Source organism: Durio zibethinus, chromosome 8 (genome assembly GCF_047325235.1).
Source record: "Durio zibethinus cultivar Kanyao isolate XHJ-2024 chromosome 8, ASM4732523v1, whole genome shotgun sequence".
Lineage (NCBI taxonomy): Eukaryota > Viridiplantae > Streptophyta > Magnoliopsida > Malvales > Malvaceae > Durio > Durio zibethinus.
This window is the reverse complement of record NC_143169.1, coordinates 16,730,001-16,742,603: the sequence shown is the minus strand read 5'-3', so window position 1 is coordinate 16,742,603 and position 12,603 is coordinate 16,730,001.

The following is a 12,603-nucleotide window of genomic DNA, read 5'->3' as shown; positions in this document are numbered from 1 at the left end:
TGTGACCATTTGAAAAAAATGTCCCCATTTCAGACACTTGAATGGCTACTGGCAGCAAACCTATAAAATCTCAAATGCTCTTTCAGGGGGCGTGAGTTCTCAAGGTATGATGAGGGATAGGGGGCCAATATAAGGGCCAAGTACCAGTGTCACACCCTGGGCGGGCGTGCCAGGCACACCAAGCGCACTAGCAGGCGAGCCAGAGGTTGAGGCCTGCAGACCAGGTGCATTGGCAGGTATTTGTGCGCAAGGCCTAACAGACGAGGTCAAAACGCCCACCCAGCTTGCAGGCCAACCCGTGAGGCTAAGGCCTGGCATACAAGCTACCTGTACCACATCCAGAAGGGCCCAAGGTGCTGGACACGCAAGGGAAGCTTCTGGAAGCATGCAGGATCAGTAGGCAGATTTGTTTAACCCTAGAAATTAGGAGTTATAATCCTGATTGATTGTAATCTGTATAATCCCATGATTTTAGCCTTTATTCTGGGGATATTTCCATTAAGTGTAGTTGGAGCCTCAACTATAAATAAAGGGCTGCTGCACCCTTATTTGTACACCATCAAACACTTCTGTTTCAGTGAATATACAGCATATTTTAGCATTCTGCCTTATTATCCTGTTTCTCTTTAACTTCTGTAATCAGCCTTTCCCATTGTTCTAGTGCCCGTACGCTTGTGTTTTAGGCTGACTTAGGCATAAAGGAGGAGATTTCAAGCCTAAGGCTGCACGGATTCTGAGTCTAAGGTCGGAGCCCGTGACAGTTGGTATCAGAGCAAGTTCGATTCTAGTGTTTGTGTTGTGAAGGTTAGATCGTGATTGAGGAGATGGCATCCCAAAGTGACGCTGCTAACCAACAACCAGAGGCCTAGGAGCATGGGCGTGGAAGAGGTAGGAAAGCTAGTTCTAGAGATATCTGGTCTACCATGGACAGTAGGCTGGCCAAGGTGGAGGTGACCATGGGTGACATGGGGGAGAAGCTTGAGGTGGTAGAAACTCACATTGCATCGTTAGATTCAATGGGGAAGGAGATCCAAAGTGACCTGCAAGCTACTCTCAACAAAGGCTTGGACATGTTCACCCAAAAGAATAGGGCCTTAGAGGCTGAAGTGCTGACTTTGTGAGATGGCATGGAGGCCATGCGCCAGCAAATGGAGGAGCTTACCAGTGAGCTCGTTGCTTGCAAGACTACCATTGGGAATGGCATGTTTGCTGGAGTGTCTAAGTCTAGATTGGATGTCCCCAAGCTTAAGGAGTTTAAGGGGACTAAGGTGGCTAAGGAAGAAGATAACTACCTTTGGGATGTGGAGCAGTACTTCTAGGCCATGGGCATGCAAGAAGAGGCGATAAAGGTAAGCACCGCTGCTATGTATCTCACTGATGTAGCCTTATTGTGGTGGAGGTATAGGTGTGATGATGTCAGGCGTGGGAGCGCCAAGATTGGAACCTAGGCAGAGTTCCAAAAAGAGTTCAGAGAGTAGCTTTACCCAGAGTATGCCAATGATGAGGCACAGGCAAAGTTATGCCAGCTTAGCCAGCATGGGGACATAAGGGAGTATGTCTAGAAATTCTTTGAACTAATGCTACAGATCTCGGATCTAGGTGAGAAGGATGCCTTATTTACTTTCATGGATGGGCTGAAGCCGTGGGTGAAGCATGAGCTACAACGAAGGGGAGTTCATGACTTGGCTAAAGCCATGACTACTGTCGAGGCCTTGATAGAGTTCAAGCCTCTGAACAAGTTCGAGTCTTCCAAGCCCAAGGGTAAGGGCAGGGACGATAGGGACCGGAAGAAGCAGTCCAAAGGGAAGGATTGTAATCGGGAGTCCAAGGATGGAGATCAAGACCGTTCAACCAAGGATGGCGAGAGGAAGCCACCATCAAGCAAGTGGAAAGCAAAGGGGGATCGAGAGCCACTAGCATGCTACTTATATGGAGGGAGCCACATAGCATGCAATTGCTTGTAAAAGGGCAAGTTGGCTGCTGTAGACAAGGAGTCTGATGAGGAGACAGAGTCAGGGGTAGCAAAGCTTGGGTCATTGTTGCTTAATGCTATCCAAAGTAAGGGGAGCCATAATCCAAAGGGCTTGATGTTTACGGATCTGACGGTTGCGGGTCAGAAGGTGAGTGCATTGGTGGACACAGGTGCCTCACATTTTTTTATTTCAGGTGATGAAGCTCAGAAGCTCAGACTAAAGGTGCAGAAAGGGACTGGTACCATTAAAACGGTGAACTCCAAGAAGGTTCCAGCCATTGGAGTAGCACGGGGAGTGGATTTACAGCTTAGAGACTGGAAAGGCAAGGAGACCATAGAGGTAATACCCCTTGATGACTATGAGTTTGTGATTGGGTTAGATTTCCTTGTTCGGATTAACGCCCTCATTGTGCCTTTTGTCGATTGTGTTTGCATCTTGGATGCACAGTGCCAATGCTTAGTGCCAGTGAGGAGAGGGTCTGGAGTTGGGTCGTAGGTGGTGTCAGCCATCCAATTTCCCAAGGCGGTAAGCAGGGAAGAAGACACCTTCTTGGCAGCCCTGAAATATGATGAACCAAGGGAGAAGGAGATCGAGTCACCCTTGAAGGTGCTAAAGGTGCTGAGGACCTTCAGTGATGTGATGCTCGCAAAGCTACCTAGCCAACAACCACCTAAGAGGGAGGTGGACCACAAGATCGAGCTAGTGTCTGAGGCCAAGCCACTAGCTAGAGCCCTTTACCGAATGTCTCCACCAGAGTTGAAGGTGTTGAGGAAGCAGCTCAAAAAGTTAGTTGTTACTAGCTTCATCAGGCCATCGAAGGCACCCTATGGTTCATCGATTCTATTCCAGTGCAAGCATGATGGGTCCTTGTAGCTGTGCATAGACTACCGAGCTTTGAACAAGCTAACCATCAAGAACAAGTACCCCATCCCACTCATTGCAGACTTGTTCGATCAACTTGGTAGCGTAAGTTGGTTCACCAAGCTGGATTTGAGGTTGGGCTACTATCAAGTCAGGATCGTAGAGGGAGATGAGCCAAAGACAGCATGTGTCACTTGATATGGTTCGTATGAGTTCTTGGTGATGCCTTTCAGACTCACGAATGCCCCAGGAACATTCTGTACCCTTATGAACAAGGTACTTCAGTCGTTCCTTGATCGATTTGTTGTGGTTTATTTGGATGACATTGTGACCTACAGCCAGACTTTGGGAGAGCATGTAGACTACTTGAGATAGGTGTTCGAGGTGTTACGGGTGCACAAGCTATTTGTCAAGAGGGAGAAGTGCTCATTTGCCTAGTAGGAGATCCCGTTCCTTGGCCACATAGTGGGAGGTGGCAGGATACGCATAGATGAAGGCAAGGTGCATGCCATCCTGGAGTGGCAACTGCCAGCCAAGGTCACTGAGTTGAGATCATTCCTTGGGCTGGTTAACTACTACAGGTGCTTCATCAAAGGCCACTCAGCAATAGCCACGCCATTGCCTGACTTGCTCAAGAAAGGGAGAGCATAGGAGTGGAGCGTAGGGTGCTAGGAAACCTTTGACAGGTTGAAGTGAACTGTGACCAAAGAGCCAGTCTTGGCCTTGTCGAACCATGCCAAGCCGTATGAGGTGCATACGAATGCATCAGACTTTGCCATAGGGGTCGTGTTGATGCAGGAGGGACATCCAGTCATGTTCGAGAGTAAGAAGTTGAATGAGACTGAATACAAGTACACGGTCCAAGAGAAGGAGATGATTACAGTGGTGCACTGCTTGCACACTTGGTGCCATTACTTATTGGGGTCGAGGTTCATGGTTAGGATGAACAATGTGGGGATCAACTACTTCCAGATGCAGAAGAAGCTGTCCCCTAAGCAGGCAAGATGGCAAGATTTTCTTGCAGAATTTGATTTCCAGATAGAGTACAAGCCGGGGTGGACGAACCTAGTGGCAGACACCTTGAGCAAGAAGGCTAACCTTGCTGCCATTAGCCAACCAGAGGGGTCACTGATGTCGCACATCAAGGAGGGATTTGCGCATGATCCTATAGCCAAGGCTCTGATGGAGTACGCCCAGCAAGGTAAGAATAGGCGATTTTGGTTGCAGGATGGTTTGTTGTACACCAGGGGCAGTAGACTATTTGTGCCACAGCATGGGAAGCTCCGCAAGGAAGTTTTGCAACAATGTCATGACTCAAGGTGGGTTGGACACCTAGGAGTGAGCCGCACCTTGGCGCTGATCAAGGATCGGTACTACTAGCCGTACATGAGGGACAATGTGGAAGCCTATGTGAAGACTTGTCTTGTGTGCCAATAGGACAAGGTGGAGCTCAAAAAACCAGGGGGTTTCTTGGAGCCATTGCCAGTGCCAGAGTGACCATGGGAGAGTGTTTCTCTAGACTTTATAGTTGGTCTACCCAAAGCAAAAGTGTTTGGAAGCATCATGGTAGTGGTGGACAGGTTTTCCAAGTATGGAATCTTCATTCCAACAACCAAGGAGTGCCCAGCCGAGGAGGCAGCTTAATTGTTCCTGAAGAACATGGTTAAGTATTGGGGAGTGCCAAGGACCATTGTTAGTGATTGAGACGAGCGTTTCACAGGTAGGTTCTGGACTGAGTTGTTCAAGCTGGTGGGGTCAGACTTGAACTTTTCCACCAGCATGCATCCGCAGACCGATGGGCAGACAGAATAAGTGAATGGACTATTAGAGGTCTACCTCAGGCACTATGTGAGTGCCATACAAAGGGACTAGCCAAAGCTGCTAGATGTTGCACAATTTTCCTACAACTTGCAAAAGAGCGAGGCAATGAACCAGAGCCCATTTCAGGTTTTGACAGGGCAACAACCACTAACACCCAGTTTGATTGCTGTAGGTTATACAAGGCTGAATCCAGCAGCTTACAAGTTTGCCAAGGCATGGCAGGAACAAACTAACTTGGCTAGAGTTTGTTTATACAAGGCGGCTAAGAGGTCGAAGAAGAGGGTAGACCAGAATAGGTGGGACGTGCAGTTCCAGGTTGGAGACTTGGTGTTGGTGAAGCTGCATTCCATTGTGCACTACAGGGGGCTGCACAAAGGCCTAGTTCGAAGGTATGAAGGACCTTTCTGAGTAGTCAAGAGGATAGGTAAGGTTGCCTATAAGCTGGATATGCCACTTAAGCTGAGGGTACACCTGGTGTTCCATGTGAGCATGCTCAAGCCATTCCATAAGGATGAGGGAGATCTAGGACGGGCAGAGTCAAAGCATGCACCATTGGGAGCAAGGGCTTCATATGAGAAGGAGGTCCACAGCATCATAGCTAACCAGAAGGTGAGACGGAAGAACTATCAACCAAGACAAGAGTACTTGGTGCGCTGGAAGGGACTTTTAGATAGTGAGGTGAACCAGGAACCAGCAGAGGACTTATGGCAATTCAAGGACCAGATCAGGCAGTACCATGCAGAAGATGCAATGAGGGCATTACGCAATTAGGTGGGGGAGAATGTCACACCCTAGGCGGGCACACCAGGCACACCAGGTGCACTAGCAGGCGAGCCAGAGGTTGAGGCCCGCAGACTAAGTGCACTAGCAGGTATTTACGTGCAAGGCCTAACAGACGAGGTCAGAACGCCTGCCCAGCTTGCAGGCCAGACCGTGAGGCCAAGGCCTGGCATACAAGCTACCCGCACCACATCCAGAAGGGCCCAAGGTGCTAGACACGTAAGGAAAGCTTCTGGAAGCATGCAGGATCAGCAAGCAGATTTGGTTGACCCTAGAAATCAGGAGTTATAATCCTGATTGATTGTAATCTGTATAATCCCATGATTTTAGCCTTTATTCTAGGGATATTGCCATTAAGTGTAGCTGGAGTGTCAATTATAAATAGAGGGCTGCTCCACCCTCATTTGTACACCATCAAACACTTCTGTTTCAATGAATATATAGCATATTCCAGCATTTTGCCTTATTATCCTGTTTCTCTTTAACTTGCGTAATTAGCCCTTCCCATTGCTCTAGTGCTCGCATGCTTGTGTTTTAGGCTGACTTAGGCATAAAGGAGGAGATTTCAAGCCTAAGGCCGTACGGATTCTGAGTCTAAGGTCGGAGCTTGTGACACCAGTACCGATCGCACATCATGTGCGCACACCCCCTGGCCCCCCAAATCATCGAAACCACCAATTTCACTGGTCAGGTTCTCCGGTGATGCTCCGACGATGGTGCCCCGGGCAAAACAAATGCGGCACCAGCACATGTTCTAGCCCAGCATGTGCACCGTGGCTCAAAATTGAACTTCGGCCAAGGCCTCGACCACCAATGGCACATGATGGCGCATGGTGGTGGCACATGCATCGACCATCATCAGCACAGGCTACCCTTTGGTACGGGCACTTACCTCAACCGCCATCGACACAAGCTGGGCCCTGGTGCGGGCGATTGCCTCGATCACCATCGGCACATGTTGGCCTTTGGTGTGGGCGATTACCTCGACCACCATCGGCACAAGATGGCCCCTGGTGAGGACGGTTCCATCGAACACCATCGGCACATGCTGGGCCATGGTACGTGCGGTTGCCTCGACCACCATCGGCACATGCCAAGCCTTGGTACGGGTGGTTGCCTCGAACCCCATCGGCACATGTCGGGCCTTGGTGTGAGTCGTTGCCTTGAGCACCATCGACACCAACCGGCCCTTGGTGCGGGCGGTTGCCTCGACCACCATAGGCACAAGATGGCCCCTGGTGTGGGTGGTTGCATCGAACACTATCGGCACATGCTGGGCCTTGGTGCAGGTGGTTGCCTCAACCACCATCGGTAGAAGATGGCCCCTGGTATGGCTGGTTGCTTTAAGCACCATCAGCACGTGTCGAGCCTTGGTGAAGGCGGTTGCCTCGACCACTATCGGCACAAGATGGCCCCTGGTGTGGGCGGTTCCATCAAACACCATCGACACATGCTGGGCCATGGTGCGTGTGGTTGCCTCGACCACCATCGGCACATGCCAAGCGTTGGTGCTGGCGGTTGCCTCGAACTCCATCGACACATGTCGGGCCTTGGTGCGGGCCATCATCTCGAGCACCATCGACACCAACTGGCCCTTGGTACGGGCGGTTGCCTTGACCACCATAGGCATAAGATGGCCCCTAGTTTGGGTGGTTGCGTCGAACACCATCGACACATGCTGGGCCTTGGTGCAGGCGGTTGCCTCGACCACCATTGGCATAAGATGGCTTTTGATATGGGTGGTTGCCTCAAACACCATCAGCACGTGTCAGGCCTTGGTGCGAGCGGTTGCCTCGAGCACCATCGGCACAAGCCGACCCTTGGTGTGGGCTCTTACCTTGACCACAATCGATAGAAGATGGCCCCTGGTGTGAGCGAATGCCTTGACCACCATCGGCATAAGATGGCCCCTGGTACGGGTGGTTGCCTCGAACACCATCGGCACATGTTGGGCCTTGGTGCTGGCGGTTGCTTCGACCACCATCGGCACATGCTGGGCTTTGGTGTGGGCGGTTACCTCGAACACCATCGGCATGTGCTAGGTTATGGTGCAAGCGGTTGCCTCGAGCACCATCGACACAAGTCGGCCCTTGATGCGGGTGTCACACCCTAGATGGGTGCACCAAGCACATCAAGAGGCAAGCCAGAGGTTGAGACCTGCAGACCAGGCGTGCTGGGGGGTATGCACGTGCAAAGCGTAGGAGACGAGGCCAGAACACCCTCCCAGCTTGCGGGCTAGATCGTGAGGCCAAGGCCTAGCATTCAGGCTACCCGTATCACATCCAGAAGGGCCTGAGGTGCTGGACACGAAAGGGAAGCTTCTGGAAGCATGCAGGATCAGCAAGAGCCTCCTGGCAGATTTGGTTGACCCTAGAAATCAGGAGTTAGAATCCTAATTGATTGTAATCTGTATAATCCCATGATTTTAGCCTTTATTCTAGGGATATTGCCATTAAGTGTAGCTAGAGCCTCAACTATAAATAGAGGGCTGCTCCACCCTCATTTGTACACCATCAAACACTTCTGTTTCAGTGAATATACAACATATTCCAGCATTCTACCTTGTTATCCTATTTCTCTTTAACTTGCGTAATCAGCCCTTCCCATTGTTCTAGTGCCCGTACACTTGTGTTTTAGGCTGACTTAGGCATAAAGGAAGAGATTCCAAGCCTAAGGTTGCACGGATTCTGAGTCTAAGGTCAGAGCCCATGATAATTGGTATCAGAGCAAGTTTGATTTTGTGTGTTTGTGTTGTGCAGGTTAGATCATGATTGAGGAGATGGCATCCCAAAGTGACGCTGCTAACCAATAACCGAGGCCCAGGAACATGGGTGTGGAAGAGGTAGGAAAGCCAGTTCTAGAGATATCTAGTCTACCATGGACGGTAGGTTGGCCAAGGTAGAGGTGACCATAGGCGACATAGGGGAAAAGCTTGAGGGGGTAGAGACTCACATTGCATCTTTAGACTCCCTGGGGGAGAAGATCCAAAGTGAGCTGTAAGCTACTCTCAACAAAGGCTTGGACATGTTCACCTAAAAGAATGGGGCCTTGGAGGCTGAAGTGCCGACTTTGCAAGATGGTACGGAGGCCATGCGCCATCGGATGGAGGAGCTTACCAATGAGCTCGTTGCTAGCAAGACTGCCATTGGGAATGGCATGTTTGCTGGAGTGTCCAAGTCTAGATTGGATGTCCCCAAGCCTAAGGAGTTTAAGGGGACTAGGGTGACTAAGGAAGTAAACAACTACCTTTGGGTTATGGAACAGTATTTCCAGGCCATGGGTATGCAAGACGAGGCGATAAAGGTAAACACCGCTGCTATATATCTCACTGATGTAGCCTTATTGTGGTGGAGGCACAGGTGTGATGATGTCTGGCGTGGGAGCACCAAGATTGGAACCTGGGTAGAGTTCCAAAAAGAGTTCAGAGAGTAATTTTACCTAGAGTATGCCGATGATGAGGTGTGGGTAAAGTTATGTTGGCTTAGCCAGCAAGGGGACATAAGGGAGTATGTCTAGAAATTCTCTGAACTGATGCTACAAATCTCGAATCTAGGTGAGAAGGATGCCTTATTTGCTTTCATGGATGAGCTGAAGCCGTGATTGAAGCATGAGCTACAACGAAGGGGAGTTCATGACTTGGCTAAAGCCATGACTACTGTCGAGGCCTTGATAGAGTTCAAGTCTCTAGACAAGTTTGAGTCTTCCAAGCCCAAGGGTAAGGGCAGGGACGATAGGGACTGGAAGAAGCACTCCAAAGGGAAGGATCATGATCGGGAGTCCAAGGATGGAGACCAAGACCGTTCAACCAAATATGGTGAGAGGAAGCCACTAGCAGGCAAGTGGAAAGCAAAGGGGGACAGAAAGCCACTAGCATGCTACCTATGTGGAGGCAGCCACATAGCACGCAATTGCCCGCAGAAAGACAAGCTGGCTGCTATAGACAAGGTGTCTGACGAGGAGCCAGAGTCAGAGGCAGCAAAGCTTGGGTCATTAGTGCTCAATGCTATCCAAAGTAAGGGTAGTCGCGAGCCAAAGGGCTTGATGTTTGCGGATCTAATGGTTGCGGGTCAGAAGGTGAGCGTACTGGTGGACACAGGTGCCTCACATCTTTTTATTTCAGGTGATGGAGCCTGAAAGCTCAGACTAAAGGTGCAGAAAAGGACTGGTACCATTAAAACGATGAACTCCAAAGAGGTTCCAGCCATTGGAGTAGCATGGGGAGTAGAGTTACAGCTTGGAGACTGGAAAGGCAAGGAGACTATAGAGGTAATACCCCTTGATGACTATGAGTTTATGATTGGGTTGGATTTTCTTGTTCGGATTAATGCCCTCATTGTGCCTTTTGCTAATTGTGTTTGCATCTTGGATGCATGGTGCCAATGCCTAGTGCCATTGAGGAGAGGGTCTAGAGTTGGGTCACGGGTGGTGTCAGCCATCCAATTTGCCAAGGTAGTAAGCAGATAAGAAGACACCTTCTTGGCAACCCTAAAATATGATGAGCCAAGGGAGAAGGAGACCGAGTCACCCTTAGAGGTGCTAAAGGTCTTGAGGACCTTTAGTGATGTGATGCCCGCAAAGCTACCAAGCAAGCTACCACCTAAGAGGGAGGTGGACCACAAGATCGAGCTGGTGTTCGAGGCCAAGCCACCAGCTAGAGCCCCTTATCGAATGTCTTCACCAAAGTTGAAAGAGTTAAGGAAGCAGCTCAATGAGTGAGTTAATGCTGGCTTCATCAGGCCGTCAAAGGCACCATATGGTGCACCGGTTCTATTCCAGCACAAGCATCTTACGAAATTTGATTTCCAAATAGAGTACAAGCCAAGACGGGTGAACCTAGTGGCAGACACCCTGAGCAGGAAGGCTAACCTTGCTGCCATTAACCAATCAAAGGGGTCATCAGTGCCATGCATCAAGGAGGGACTTGCGCATGATCCTACAGCCAAGCTCTTATGGAGTACGCCCAGTAAGGTAAGACTAGGTGGTTTTGGTTACAGGATGGCTTGTTGTACACCAGGGGTAGTAGACTGTTTGTGCCATAGCATGGGAAGCTCTGCAAGGAAGTTTTGCAAGAATGTCATGACTCAAGGTGGGCTGGACACCCAGGAGTGAGCCGCACCTTGGCAATGATCGAGGATCGGTACTACTGGCTGCACATGAGGGATGATGTGGAGGCCTATGTGAAGACTTGTCTTGTGTGCCAACAGGACAAGGTGGAGCTCAAGAAACTAAGAGGTCTCTTGGAGCCATTGCCAGTGCCAAAGCGACCATGGGAGAGTGTTTCTCTAGACTTTATAATCGGTCTACCCAACGTAGAAGGGTTTGGAAGCATCATGGTAGTGGTGGACAGGTTTTCCAAGTTGGAATCTTTATTCCAGCAACCAAGGAGTGCCCAACCGAGGAGGTAGCTTGATTGTTCCTGAAGAACATGGTTAAGTACTGGTGAGTGCTGAGGACCATTGTTAGTGATCTGGATGGGCAGTTCACAGGCAGGTTCTGGACTGAGTTGTTCAAGCTATTGGGGTCAAACTTAAACTTTTCCACCAGTATGCATCCGTAGACTGATGGGCAGACAGAACGTGTGAATGGACTATTGAAGGTCTACCTCAGGCACTATGTGAGTGCCACACAACGGGACTGGCCAAAGCTGCTAGATGTTGCATAGTTTTCCTACAACTTGCAAAGGAGCGAGGCAACGAACCAGAGCCCATTTGAGGTTGTGATAGGGCAACAACCACTAACACCCAGTTCGATTGCTGTAGGTTATACAGGGCTGAGTCCAACAGTATACAAGTTTGCCAAGGCATGGTAGGAGCAAACTGACTTGGCCAGCGTTTGTCTACACAAGGTGGCCAAGAGGTCAAAAAAGTGGGCAGACCAGAATAAGCGGGACGTGCAGTTCCAAATTGGAGACTTGGTGTTGGAGAAGCTGCATTTCATTGTGTGCCACAGGGGGCTACACAAAGGCCTAGTCCGGAGGTATAAGGGACCTTTTTGAGTAGTCAAGAGGGTAGGCAAGGTTGCCTACAAGCTGGATATGCTACCTAAATCGAGGGAACACCCAGTGTTCCATGTAAGCATGCTCAAGCCGTTCCATGAGGATAAGGGAGATCCAAGACGGGTATAGTCAAAGCGTGTGACATTGAGAGCAAGGGCTTCGTATGAGAAGGAGGTCCACAGCATCATAGCTGACTGAGAGGTGAGACAGAAAAACTGTCAGCCAAGACAAGAGTACTTGATGCGCTGGAAGGGACTTTCAGATAGTGAGGCGAGCTGGGAACCAGCAGATGACTTATGGTAGTTCGAGGACCAGATCAGGTTGTACCATGCAGAAGACGTAATGAGGGCATTACGAAATCAGGTAGGGGAGAATATCACACCCTTGGAGGAAGCACCAGGCACATCAGGCGCACCAGCAGGTGAGCCAGAGGTTGAAGCCCGTAGACTAGGCGCGCTGGCGGGTATGCGCACGCAAAGAATAGAAGACGAGGCCAGAATGCCCGCCCAGCTTGCAGGCCTGCCCATGAGGCCAAGGCCTGGCATTCGGCTGCCTGTACCACATCCAGAAGGGCCCAAGGTGCTGGACACGCAAGGGAAGCTTTTGGAAGCATGCAGGATCAGCAAAAGCCTCCTGACAGATTTGGTAGACCCTAAAAATCAGGAGTTAGAATCCTGATTGATTGTAAACTGTGTAATCCCATGATTTTAGCCTTTATTCTAGGGATATTGCAATTAAGTGTAGCTGGAGCCTCAACTATAAATAGAGGGCTACTCCACCCTCATTTATACACCATCAAGCACTTTTGTTTCAGTGAATATACAGCATATTCCAGCATTCTGCCTTGTTATCCTGTTTCCCTTTAACTTGTGTAATCAGCCCTTCCCACTGTTCTAGTGCCTACACGGTTGTGTTTTCGGCTGACTTAGGCATAAAGGAGGAGATTCCAAGCCTAAGGCCACACGGATTCGAAGTCTAAGGTCAGAGCCCATGACACGGGCTCTTACCTTGACCACTATCGACAGAAGATGGCCACTAGTACAGGCAGTTACATCGAACACCATCGGCACATGCTGGCTCCTGGTGAGGGCGGTTGCCTTAAACACCATCAGCACGTGCTAAGCCTTGGTGCTGGCGATTGCATCAAACACCATCGGCACATGCTGGGCCTTG